Genomic DNA, 12,302 nt, shown 5'->3' with positions numbered 1-12,302 from the left:
TCTATGACCTTTTAAAGAGGTTTATCATTGATTAAGTCAAGAATGGGATTACAATTGACTTGCTGTTTAATGTAAGACCAGAGAATTAGCCTGTTCTATAGAGTTCAATATATTCATGTACGACTTTACTGTTACATGTTTTTTTCTAATGGTTCCCTCTTCAGAAAACCATAAAAAAAAAAAAAAAACATTGAGGAGAACTTTACATTTTGATATTTTTTAGATTTTCATATTACAAGCTGTTATAGAAAACAAATGTAACAAGTCTTCATTCTTGTTTTTATTTTGGTGCTAACAACTAGAATATGACTTATTGGTACACGCATTTTAGATCTCTTGATTTCAGCCCTGTGTCATTGTGAACTGAATCCCTGCTATTTGACATTAGCAAACCGACTAACCCCAACTACATGATGGTCGTTTAAACTGGGGTTGATCATGGGGCATCCTAAGGCCTCAGCCATTCATGTGTAATAGGCTATAGTGGTTGTAACGCACTGCAAAGTATTTCATAGATTAACTTGTAACTGCTTCATAGGGAAGACCTGTTTTGGGGTAACAGTTACATGGTTTTGAAAACTCTGGAATGAAATCATGTCATCTGAAAATAAGTAACCTTACACTTGAAAAGTTGTTATTCATTTTCAAAATTGAATTACAAAATCTGACATCAGCTGTGATCTCTGCTGCAGATCTGCTTGAGGTTCTGCATTGTGTATAATGTGAAATAGTAGCCTATTTCTTATAAGTAGAAGTTGACAGCATTTGTTACTACAGACATATAGCTTGATATACTGTAGCTGTGCAGTTTGGGTTATATCAATCAATACAATTCAAAGCCTCGTATGCTAGTCCTATTGGTCAACCATTTAATAAGCTGGAATTCGATTTGGAGTGTGTGTGTGTGTGTGTGTGTGTGTATATATATATATATATATAATGTGTGTGTGTGTTTTTTAATTGACAATTGCTGCAACACCTTATGAAGACACATTATGTGTCGAAACTCTTTGTTTGTTTCTTTTTGTTTCAACAAATAATACGTTTTAAAAACAAAATGTAAGAGGAACCTGATGCTTATAATTATTAACGGTCACGTCTAAAAGAGATTTTTTTGAGCGTGCGACCAACCTGTCATTGCTGTTAACTATTTTTTAATAGCGACATTAATATATGCCTTTATAGGCCAGCTTCTGTTTAAAGGGTATATAAAACACTCACTCTTAGTTTGTTTCTTTTTAAATAATGACTCTCCACTCCATTTAATTAATAGGATTAGGATCTTGTTGGTAGTTTTAAGAGATGTAAAAGGCTTTTTTTTTTTTTTTTTTTTTTTTTTTTGCAGTTGTGGTTCTTGTCAGACTTGCTGTTGGCTCACAGATGAGCCATCAGCAAGTGTGGTTTCTGGACAGCTTTCTGTCGACTGCACAATAGATTCAAGCTATGAATTGGAAGGTGCAAACTGCAATGCCAAGCAAACATCTCTGTAGTTCTGTGATTTTTCCACTAGGTGTCAGCAGCTTGTTGTGGTGAACATGACCAGATTTTAGCAGGCATTAGAAGAATTACAAGGATGTTTACTTTGGTGTTCTCTGAAAGTGGTTTCTCCCTATTTCATGAAACCCAACAGTGTTTTTTTTTATGTGTTGGTACTTTTTGGAAGGTACAGTGTACAGTGCTTATCACTTCAGAAAATGAAGATAAAGTAGAGGTCTAATATAATTTGTGGAAAAAATACTGTGCCTGCAGATATCTGTATAAGTTACACAGGATAACGGACTCCTTAAGATTCCTTAAACTTCCCCCCACATCAGGGTGATTTCTCTGTCATCAGTCAGCAGCCCCTGTTGTGTACGGCTGACAGCTGCAGTTTTCCTGACTGATTGCAATTTTAGTACGCTTTTATTCAAAGATGGCCTTTGGGGATTTCATTAATCGGTCTGCTGACCCAACTTCTGTTTATGCAGTGCGGAAAAAGACAGGATGTAGACTGCCTGTCTGCAACTTGGACAACACGTGTAGCCTGACTTAGATTTGTTTTTAATAAGAATTGAATCAAGCTTGGAAGAATGGTTTCTGATTGCTATGGATTGTTTTTGGGATAGGTTGACATCTTGACCAATCAACTTACTGCTGTCTAGATAGAATGTCTGCCAATACAATAATACAAATTTTGACGTGCAATAAGTAATCAAGTTGTTGGCCAAACTAAGGTTGTACCATATGCTAGGTACTGTCAAACATTGTGTTTTACTGTATGTTGCTGGTTCTAAAAATGATTACAATTGTAAGTACACATGGGGCTGGATTATCAAAGCTCTTTTCTCCAAACCGTGATTAGATCAGGGGTTTTTTAGAAAGGAAAAAAACCCTAAAAAAAGCTACCAAACCAGAAGTTTTTACGTGTTCAACGAAACCATGGTGAAGCTGGCTCAAAGTTTGAAAGAAAGCCTGAACCTGATAAACACGCCTAATTGTATTGAATGTTTACACTTTTGGATGCTTGCAGCTCGATTCTCAGTAATTAAATGGCGACTCTTCACAGAGATGGACCGATTTTATGTGTGCGTTCTGGCACCCTTCACTATACTGCTGCACAGTACTTAATAGACTTGTGTTGAATAAACTTTCATGTGCCTCTCCTTTAAGTAGGAGAAGTTGCTTGGCTCTTCGGGGCAAATTCCATGTTGTTTGAAGAATGTACATTTTAATAAAGAGTACTGAACCACGGCAAGTGAAGCAAAACTGTCAGACAGTCTGTAAAGTGAAATTGCCTTTCTCAAATTAATTGATAGAAGAAAGATGCAGAAAAAAAGAGAATCAAAGTAATTGGCTTGCCTGTGAGACACAGGTGGGATTTCTAAATGGAAGTGCCAGAGCCTGAAGCTGGTAAAATAAGGTGACAAGCTTTGTGCGAGCACGGGCTGAAAATGCATCATCTATATTCATGATTCTCAGTAAAATGTGATCACCTGAAACCTTCATATTCCATCATTACTTCTCTAAAGGAATTTCTATCTTGAGTGGTTGATCAAAGCATACAGGCTGTTTCTCTAGCAATCAGTGGGAAGAATGTATTATACTTGAAGAACCAGAGAGTAGTGATAAGTCATTGATTTTCTTTGTGACCAATTTCACAAGAATATTGCTATGGATTAAATACAATTTAATTTGAGCCCAAAACTAAATAAGTCTCTCCCAAGTTATTGCTGTCCTTGGGGAAACTAATATAGATATAACAGCAATTCATGTTGGTGGTTTGCAACTGCTCTTTACATAAAGCAAAAGAAAAAACAGAACATTTTATTTCATTTTTTTTCCACCCATCATACTTTAAATACACCCCACTCGCTGTTTGTGTGATACAAATAAAGCTGCTATTTAGGCTTTTGAAAATCAGAGAGCATTACAAAGCTGTTAGTTATAAGAAACAAGATTTTTTTTTTTTTTTTATTTTTTTTTTTTTACTTAATTGCAAAAATGGAAAGCTACAAAAAGCTGGTGAAGACTGAAAGCTTGAATAAACTCATTAATGGATTTTCTCCTTTGTTTTATACTTAATTTAAAAGGCATGTGTCTGTTGTGCTCGCCCAGCTAATGGAAAAAAAAAGCTCTGAAAAGCAAACCTCATACTGTTCATTAAGAATTAGTGTGCCGGTAAATGAATAGGACTGCAAGGTATTTACTGGGGCGCTAATACTGTTTAATTGCTTTCATTGCAATACGTAATCCGCTTGGTGGTAGATTCAATAAAAACATACAGTCTTGTTTTATGAACCATGTTACTTTTCTGTTGACATTTAATTCAGCTTCCCAGAGTGCAGAAATTAATGTGTTTTATTGTATATCATTGTATATAACCACTGTTGCTGCATGATTGTTTTTACTGAACCACAGAGCAGGTATATAACACAGCTCATAAAGCACATTGTGTCCATCCCAGTATTGATTATCATGCTGTTCTCTTGCTGTATTGATATCTGACTGTAGTTTCTGAGATGCACGGGTGCTGAATCTGATAGTAAAATGCCTAGTAAAACAAGTTTAATTGGGTTCAGTATTGATAGCGTTCGAGATGCCTTCTTAACCTGAAAAGATATGCTTCTGTCTGACATTACTGAACTAAAAACAGTTCTCACTATCCTCGTTCCATTTCAGACTTTTCTATAACGTGTCGGTTGAGATAATCATCCCTATGTGCTTTGAAACGGCTTAAAGATGTTCCACTGTTATTGTTATTATTTAAGCATTCTCTTATAGAAAGCCCACTGCAATTTCTGAGCTTCTTTGCAAGCAATAGTCATATCCTAGGACATTCTGTGCGGTATAATTGTAGAAGTCTGGTGAAACAAACAGAATAGATTCTGACCAAGCCACAGGAACCAGTGAATAGAAATGCCTGGATGCTGGTTGGACAAAGAGTAACTACAGCATTATGCAACTGAATTCTAAGGGTAAGGAAAACAAAATTACCATATACTTAATATCCAAGGAGACGAATACTTTATTACCATATACTTAATATCCAAGGAGACGAATACTTTATTACCATATACTTAATATCCAAGGAGGCTAATATGAAATCATGGTTCATTAAAACAAAAGAGACGGCCAGGCTACTGAATGCAGGTTCAGTGATAAAGCAGCTGTATTGTATAGAACGCCTTGTATTGTTGGGCTAATCTGAAGCCATGGGTTTTGCCTTGAAAGAAAAGTCATATTATCTAACAGGACCTGCTCATTACTATAGCATCATTATTGAATAGGTTCTTCACTTATTGCTGACCAGCTACTGGTTTTCACTGTGTTTTTAGCCAGCTGATTGATAGATCAGGACCATTTACTGCAGTCATGCCCAGGTCCTAATAAAATGCATACTGGTGCAAAATAAACTGGGAGCGTAATTCTTCAGTATATCGCCTCGTCCCTCAGGTTAGCCTGGTTGCACTTGTTAAGTTCATTGTTATTGCATCTGCCTTCTATTTTTGGATCTGTTCTTTTAATTATGCATAGTGTGGTGCTGCCTCCAAAACACATAGCTGCTATTCAGTTCAGAGTGGAGCAAAGCAGATTACAGAGCTAAAAAAAACAAAACAAACACAAAAGGGTTATAAAGACCACTGCTGCTGTCTCTTGAATTGCCATTTTTACTGAATACCGTTTTCATGATCGTTATACCTTGTATAGTATTCTCATTTACCAACATCAAATACACACTACGAGGTATTGAATTGCTTTTAAAATGCATTATTCAGTGAGATTCCAATGTCTTTAGCTGGTAATGACAGTTCAGAAGGAGGTATATATTTGACTGTTTTAAAAGCTCAACTCTTCTGTTAAATGTGTTCTTGCAATTGCTCTTAATTAAACAGGTTAAAGGCAGACAGGTTAAGTGAAGAGGCAGTGATTTCTCTGTATCAATGCTGGCTTCGCACCCTCAGCTCTCAATCAGACTGGCCCGTCAAGCTGAACGTGTGTCAGGCAAGGATAGGGTTCAGGAGTTTACTGTGGGTTTAGAAAGCAGGATTGACTTAAAGCGCTTGCAAAGATCAAGCTGGAACAAAGGTGGCTGGAGTGCAAAGGGCAAGGTTCTGTAAGGTGAGAAGGACCGTCAGAAATAAATAAATACAAATCTACTGTGTGCACACTGACTGACACTGGATGCCAGTCCCTTGGCTTTCTAATTGATCAAACAGCTTGCAAAGACTGGAGTCAATTCTAATTCTAATTGCAATGACAGCAGAATGGTTTGCTGAAATTCCAGTTCCAATGCTATTCTGTTCAATTACAATTACAGTTGCAATGATGCTGCAGTAATTACAATTGCAACTACACTAAAAAGTAACAAACAACTACACACGTTGATATTCACTGGTACAAATACAGAAACGTACTATATAACTTTTTTTTTTCAAGCAAATGGGGTCACCAAAAGTGGTTGAAAATACAAGAATGATTGAATAACAAAATGCATAATTGAACTGTAATAAATCAATGATCTGGCCAAATCCAATTACACAGGTGTGCCAATGTTAAACTACTATTTCAATGACATTGTAATATGCAATGAATTAGGAATTGCACAATTCCAATTCTAATTGCCTTCAGGTCTCTTCACTGCGTGTTATGCACCATGAATCACCCTGTGGTAAAACCAGTATAATGGCATCCTTGTGCATGGCTCTTTATAGTAAGGTAAAAAAAAAAACAACAAACATCTGAAATCTGAGTTTCTTTGATGCCTATCTGATTTTCTTTTTTTGTTTTTTTAACTATAGCAGCTGTAACTAAATTAGCTTGGAGCCTTAGCTGTGTTGTAGAAATGACAATAAACTCCATTTATTTAAATGGACAGATCTTTAAAGAGTGCTTTGCATTGATTTTAGTGGAAAAGTGCTGAGATTTTGCTGAATCTTACTTGATGTATTCTATTTTAATCAGAAGTCTAACATATATATTTGACACTTTTGATTAACATGCCAATATTGGTATTGACAGTTATCAGTCATTCAGATTACATACTACATGTTAAGTTCAAGGCTTTGATTTTTTTTTCAATACAATCTGCCTTAGGGTTTGGTGTTTTCCAGCTGCACTTGTGCTTATCAACAGAGATAAAAATACAGCATTAGATTATTGCACGACTAATGTAGCACGTATTATACAGCAGTTAGAATTATTGTAGAGGCCAGGGTGTAGATTTTTTTCTTGGTAATGATTTTAAACACATCTTTGTCAGTTTCAGGTAAAAATACATTTCTGACATAGAAGTACTGTAGCTTCAAATGTAATTGGGATCCCTTTTTATGCATTTCCTTTGGTATGGCGTCCGTAATCAGTCTGTCCCACGTTCTCTAAATCTGCCTTTACCTGGCTTTCAACATTTAGGATTATCAGTCTGAACCCCAACCCTAACCCTAACCCTCATTCTACTGAAATCATGTTGCAATGTAACCTTTCAACTCTGTCAGCCCCATTTCCATTCTCTCTCTCTCTCTCTCTCTCTCTCTCTCTCTCTCTCTCTCTCTCTCTCTCTCCTCAACTCAATATATGGGCAACAGAACCTAGAATCACTTGGAATGACTGGAAACTCCATTAAATATTTTCAAGAATGTTTGGTATTAAACTGTCCGTAATGATAATTGATGACACACAATCTAAGAAAATGCACTTGTGAGTACCTACCACTCTTCTTCAAAGCACGTATTGAAAACAAACAATTTGTGAGTAATTTCAAGATCTTTTTATAACACAATCAAGTGCCAGATTACAACAGCTTAACTGGAGAGGTAGAATTCTGCTAACAAGCTCATCCACACATAAAGAGATTGCATCGAATATTTAAATTTCAGAATGTAAAGAATGTTTTATTATCCCATTTTAGTTTTATTATATCTCATTGTATTAATTAACAATAGTCCTTGTGCTTTTATTAAGTCAACGTGACAGTGGATTGAACTGTTTTGCATATCGCATTTCATTTAAATTTTCAAATCCAGTCAGTTTGGTTTTCCATTTTTTTGGCCTTCATGATTTCCTTCATTTTCTATATAATAAAATGAGATCCATGTCCTTGGGTAAGGAGGAATCTAAGTAACATAAGCTTGAAGCAAATCCTTTTCTCATTCTGATTTAAACTCAATGGACAACCGTGTGGTGTGCACTTAGACATGCAGTCAAGTTAGCATCCTGGCTATGAAGCTGCCGATCTTCATTGGATTCCACAGGGAGTGCTGCATTGGCTCTGGAGATTGGAGATTCGATGTTGGAGATTATCTGCACATTTCAATTTCTCATGTTGTATTATGTGGTTGGCTAACAGAGGGATGAGACTGGGTTGTTACACGAGCTTGGTGCTTGTGGTAGCAGTTAGGCTGGATGGAGCACAAACAGAACAGTACTGTAATTGTCTACAGAGCTGGTGCTCTCTCCAGCTGCAGGAATCTTATTTTATATTCTTCTTGTTGCGGGCTCCAAAACTGCTGGATGTTGTGATGGAGTTGGGTAGAGTATTTTGATGTTGCTGATGACCCTGTCAATGCTGAGTGTGTTTAGGGTTGCATCTGGTTCGTTCCACTAAGAGAAGTGAAATCCAAAGTTCACCCCTTTCTTCACTGTGATATGCTGATGCCAATGGACACTTCAAAGGTATTTGTCATGATTGGTTCCTTTTATATCTGTTACAAAGAAAAGACCATAGGCTAACAGCAAAGCATCTCAATAAATTGCCTTGTGTAAAGATTTTTAACTGTATGCCAAGGAAATGATGAGTACGTAATTGCCTTAAACTGCAATTAACCATTGTAACATGCATTCTGCACTGCAGGATTTAAAAAAAAAATAGATTAGTCTTGATGTTCCCACAGGACAGCCTAAAGCTGTGATCTTACACTTGCTGAACTCTCTCTTTTGTACTTCGTCAACTGTTACGTAAGTGCTAGGGTCTGATTTGAAGTTGTAGTCATGTTTTTGCTTCCATATGAATTAGATGAAGGCTTATTGCCTTGAGATTCTTTCTAAAGCCAGGTAAGGTGTATTAAAACACAGACACTGTCTCGCCAAGTGGAAAAAAATAGAACACGCATGAATAAACTAGCAACTGGATTCCATCACAAGGACTTGAGTCAGATGAGTTGTTGGGTTTTAAAGTACAAATGACAGTCTATATTTAGGAAGCGGTGCAAATAAATACTTCAAAAGGGTTCTGATTATAGCAATAATATACTGCAGAGTAATCTAACCTGTAGGTGATGCATTGTGCACTGGATCCTGTGCAACACGGATATGCTTCCCACTCCAGCCTTGCAGAATCTTTTCCAGAAGAGATATTTTAATTTAGAATAGACAGTAAACCTGGTAAATAATGAAGATCATACAAAACCCACATATAGGATATTGAAATATTGGTAAAAGTGCTTTTTAGCACTCTCAAAGTATTTCTTTTTTTAGCTACATGAATATTAAAAAAAATGAAGACTAAGCACAGTAAATATGCCCTTAGTCTTATTCTTTTGCTTCAAGCTAGCTGCAGCCTGGGCACGCTTTAGCTTGGTTGGACTTGGACGAGACATCTGTAAATGATGTTTGTGTTTTTTGTCTCTGGCTGGGTGATGTCACTGGGGATGCATCCTGGTAGTTAGTGATAAGCGTGGGGGCTGGACGTCCGTCAGTAGATGGGATCAGTAGGGCAGGGGAAATCATGTGGCTGGTGCAGAGATAAGAAGAGTAATTGGTTATTGTAAAGAAAGGACCTCGATGAGTGACAGTGAATTAAGCACTGGGCTGTTGCTCGGGTAAAGAGATAACGCGGTATTCCCGTCTTATTTTGTTGTACCGAGGAAACAGCATCCCCACAGCTCTGCAGTGTTAGAATTGTTTTTGGCTCCCTTGTGTCTGTTCTGCACAACAATATCTAAGGCTTGTTAACGGTCCTCCTTCAGAATGTGGGTCTATGCATTAATGCCTGGCTAAGTGCATTAACATATACTGATTTTATACCATTCTTGATATGTTCTCTATACTTATATACACTGGTACTCAAGTGTACGGGTTTTAAAAATGTTTTTAACATAGATATTGAATTTTATATATCATTCTGTCTTGTTTTGTAATTGAAAGTTAATGATATGTGCAAATTGGCATGTTTTGCTGCTTTAAGAGGATATGGTCTGAATGGCAACCCCCTGTTTTATAATTCAATTACCTTGCAAGGTATTTAATGAAAAGATTTTGGATGCTGTTTACAGTATTGCGATGAAGGTGCTCTTGCAGCACCAAAACTTTGAGGTTTTTTTTTTTTTTTAATAAACTTTTAAATGATGAACTATAATAATTCGGAGAGGCTTGGAGTGTGCTGTTTTTTCAACAGTTTCTTCCCTTTTTAGAACCAGTTCCACTGTAAATGATGAGTGCATACATTTCATAATGAATATGCAACACTGTGGACATGATAGTAGCTGGCTTGAGTCTTCCCAAAATGTTTTACCTTTCAGATTGGGTATAAGATGAAAGATTGTATACACATTTTTAACCTTGAAGTTGATGTGTTCTGACATTATGAGGGTACGTGTGTGCACTGGTTCCTTATTCACTGGCGTTCTCACTAATACAGTAACAGAGGGAAGCCTCTGCTATTAACAGCTAACAAGAAAAACAGTCAGATTATTAATGGCATTTCTAGAGACAGGTAGCTCTATAAATATGAAAGCAGAAACATTCATTGAATAATTTTACCTCCACGTACCCTGATGGGACTTGTACTGCCAAGTGCAATTTAAATCACCCTGAACACTAAAGGCTTTGGAGTATGCCTTGGGTTCTAATTTCACATTCAGATGCTAACGGGGCACAATCCATGCTGCTAGAATCTATTTAGCATTTTCCTATTTGCAAAACAGTGAATGGATTCTATTTTACACATGTTATACAGTACAAGCTACATTTTTACAGTATGTGTAGCTTGTATTGTATAACATGTGTGAAATACATATCTGCAGTTTATATTGCCTGAATATTACCTAGGGTATGGAAGTGTCCCTTTTCAAGCGTGCACAAAGAGATTGTTTCATAGGAAGCTGTGGCTGGGCAGAGCCCTGCTGGTAAATGGATTATTATGATTTAAATGTATTTGTTTTGTGTTTATTTTAAAATGAGTGATTTAGGGTTGTTGTTTTGTAGCATGCATGTATGTTCAGTATTACGCTGCTGAAGGTGTGGCCATGACCGCCTTCTAGTTGTCGCTGTAGATTTCTCTCTTTGAAAAATGTTTAATGTTCACAGAGAGGCTAAGTGTGCATTCTGGCTTTATGCTCAAGATCAAGTCCTCTGTGAAAGTATGTCGCATATGACGTTTGGGAAAATGCACTGAAAATAACTTCTCGGTTCCACTATTGGAGCCTTGGTCTTTTAGCTTAGCCTAGGCTGCATTGTCATATAGTCACAAGGTTATCGGTTCAGATATTAGTCCTGGCGAATAAAGAAATATAAAAGGGTGCTGAAATACCAGATGTGTCTTTGCTGTTTGAGAATACGCTGGCATTGTATGCCACCAACTTGCTGGATTAGCACAGAGGATCACAATTATATATATTTGAACTGTTTTGCATGCAAAGAATATCACATATTGCCGACAAGGCTGTCTATTGTATTGGCTCACCTTTAAACATCTGTGTCAGTCGTTGATCTATCACATTGCCACTGGGGAACAGGCATAAATAAAACATGGTCATTTTTTTACAGGGCTGTGCTGTAATGTGCCAAGTGCATTGTGATTATTTCCAGGTAATTATCTCAGTAGTGCACTTGCATCTCTGAAGGTAGAACATTTATATACACTGTTCAGGGGGAAAGAAAATTAGGCTAATCCTTTTGATGACAAGCTTTCCATGCTGACGTGTTGACAAAAGCAAAGCCACAGCCCTTTTGGTTATGTCTGCTTTACAATCTTGCTGTGCTGTTCTGCTGCTCCAATCATTTGTCTGTATCAGGATCAACCGGGAATATAAGAATCTGTAGAATCCTATTTGTCAGTTCCTTTTGAGTTCTTCCTGATTCCATATAAATTGCATGATGTGGAGACCTTTGCACTCGGCTAGTTCCACCTGGTGGCAGCCTTGTGTGCTGTCTTTGGAATGAGGAACTGCTCAAAAGCAGCAGGTAGGCTTCAACAGGCTCAGATAATGCCAGGAGAATTCTTGTACTGTGTGTTCTCAAAACAATGAATTCTAAATCTATGAGCTTCCAGTTCGGATTTGTTTAGGGGAATGTGCTGGATACAAAGCTAATGGTGAGTTACTGTGAAATAATTTTTGTTCATAGTTTGAACTGCGTGAAAGGTCTGATGTACCTCCCTTTTGGAAAGGATATACCAGGATACAGTTCTGTGAGAATACAGTTTTCAGTAGCCCCCAAAGAGGAGGCATGGTGTCATAACATGCATCCTTTTTCTCCTCTCTTATTAGCATTAACTATATTATCACTGGCCCCAACATGCTGCTGCTGCTGCTTGGTATTGCATAATCACTTCATGCTCTGTAATTTAAGCTCACCCCAATGGCCTAGCTGTAATCAAACCATGTGACCTACAGCAAAGTTACCAGTATGCAGCAGTCAGTCTATAGTGTTGCATTTGAAATATTTGCATATGTGCTTGCAGTTTTATTAGTGAATGCATGTACTCTAAAATCGAGATATTAATTACTGTTAATGCATAATATCTTTTGGGAATACAACACAGGTAGCCGTAAACCACGTATAGTGCATAAAGCACACAAACCTTAAGGTTCATTTATGAATGCAAATGC

Source organism: Acipenser ruthenus, chromosome 16, assembly GCF_902713425.1.
Source record: "Acipenser ruthenus chromosome 16, fAciRut3.2 maternal haplotype, whole genome shotgun sequence".
Taxonomy (NCBI): domain Eukaryota; kingdom Metazoa; phylum Chordata; class Actinopteri; order Acipenseriformes; family Acipenseridae; genus Acipenser; species Acipenser ruthenus.
Note: the sequence above shows the minus strand (reverse complement) of the source record.